Consider the following 2,196-nt stretch of genomic DNA (forward strand, 5'->3'; position numbering starts at 1 on the left):
AGATAAATCTTAACCAATTATTTCTGAGTGCCCGCGACGCACGGCCGCTTAATAATTGAATTTCTTCAAGAGAACAATTGCTTCGATTACAGCACACTGCACAAGCCGACGATCGACGGCTAATGAATCTTCCGCCGTCTAGCTATTTACCAAGATAAACTCTATGTTTACTGGCAACAAGCGCATGATTGCACGAGCTCTTAATAAATTAGATTTATCGAATAGGAAGTTTTAACGGCCTGTATGTGGGACATCCACGTACAGTGAGTGGTATGTAATAATATTTGAAATATGCTTATCATATTGTAGTGCTCTTCCATTAGTGTTATGTGGTTCTAGATTACTTCTCATTATACCAGTGGGAGGCTCCTTTACACAGGATGCCGTGAAGCAGTAATGTGTAAGCATTATTGTATTTCGATCAGAAGGGTGCCATAGCTAGTGAAATTACTGGGCAAATGAGACTTAACATCTTATGTCTCAAGGTGACGAGCGCAGTTGTAGTGCCGCTCAGAATTTTTTGAGTTTTTTAAGAATCCTGAGCGGTACTGTATTGTAATGGACAGGGCGTATCAATTAACATCAGCTGAACGTCCTGCTCATCTCGTCCCTTAATTTTATAAAAAAAAATTGAATAATTCTGGAGTTCTCCGTTTTTACGCATTTTCTGTGCGTAAGTTATAAATATATCGTAATATATTATGTCGCTTTTGAAGTTATAATTTCATATGTGAGGGAAAACCGGTTCGTAACGTAACGCGTTACGGTGCCAGACTGTCTGGCTTCGCTTTCCCTCCTCTCTCACTCTAACCAATTGTTACTTTTATAGGATTAAATAATGATACCAAACTGTACATGTACATATTCAAGAATTGTAACGAAGAATAAAATATATTTTATTCTAATCAATAAAAGATTTTTTTAATAAATAACCTTTACTTATTACCATTATCACATTAATTTACATAAAATTTAAGTAATAATCTAAGCTTTTCTCAAGTTTAACAATTTCAATATTAAATAGTTCAACTTAGATTAATTTAGGATATCACTTCTGTCGGGCGTCCCAAGACTCATACGTTTATTTTAATAGTACCATTGGAAAGTTAATGTTGAGGTCAAAAGTAGATTTTTTGATTTATAAGATACGTCACTCGAACGGTTAGCTCAATTGGAAGAGCATTCGCACGTAAAGCGAGAGGCCGTGGGTTCGAGTCCCGTATCGTTCATAAAATTTTGATTTCAAATTTTATTTTAATCACTTAATATCACTTTAAGAACCTAACAAATTGTATAGAATAACATTTACAATAAAATTGTCTAAGTTAGTAATCAGTAAAGTTCCTAAAATTTCCGAGATGGCGCTGTGCCCAAAGGGTACATATAATTTTGTATTGTGTTCTGGTGTAATATCGACAGATTTTTATACCTAATTTTGCTGATTAGAAAGCTTATGGTGGCTCCAAGGGCAATGGAGAGGGCTATGCTCGGAGTTTCCTTGCGAGATCGAATCAGAAATGAGGAGATCCGTAGGAGAAGCAAAGCCATCAACATAGGTCAGATGATTGCGAAACTAAAGTGGCAGTGGGCAGGACACATAGCTCGGACAGTAGGCCGTTGGGGCAGTCCTCGAATGGCGACTACGTACCGGAAGACGCAGTGTATGTAGGCCCCCCACAAGATGGACATAGAGCTACATTGAATTTGGGCAACGCAGGACCGATCGTGGTGGAGATCTTTGAGTGAAGCCTTTGTCTAGCAGTGGATGGCTTCTGGCTGATATGATGATGACGTAAAATGAGTGGAAAATTATATTTCCAGTTAGCAAGCGTGTTATAAGAGAACTTTGACTCAGTCAGGCTGGTCCTAGATCTTAAAGCCAGAATTAAATTAAAAATTAGCGTTAAAATGGCGCATCCTGTCTTATATGCGCGCCTCAGCCGTGAGAAGATATACAATTGTAGCGGCTGATTAAGTACAAATAAAAATGAATCTTATTAACTTAAAAAGGTGTAACTAAGTAAAACTTCTGTACTTATACTATATTCTTTGGAAAGGTATTTGATTAAAATGTAGGTGAACCTTTATTACTGAATGTACCCAATACTGAACACAGAGATTGTTTCGTAAGATAATACAAATCAATATCTAATAGGTAGTGGCTGATGCACGCGCAAACGATCACAGGCCGTGCTA

General features: G+C 37.4%; 1 non-coding gene across 1 annotated transcript; it reads left to right on the forward strand.

The window, feature by feature from the left end:
* The first annotated feature begins 1,156 nt into the window (after window positions 1-1,156).
* On the forward strand, window positions 1,157-1,229 carry Trnay-gua (transfer RNA tyrosine (anticodon GUA)). The gene has a single exon. It is a non-coding gene; the product is annotated as a tRNA-Tyr (tRNA).
* Window positions 1,230-2,196: the final 967 nt, after the last annotated feature.

Source organism: Leptidea sinapis, chromosome 17, assembly GCF_905404315.1.
Source record: "Leptidea sinapis chromosome 17, ilLepSina1.1, whole genome shotgun sequence".
NCBI classification, from domain to species: domain Eukaryota; kingdom Metazoa; phylum Arthropoda; class Insecta; order Lepidoptera; family Pieridae; genus Leptidea; species Leptidea sinapis.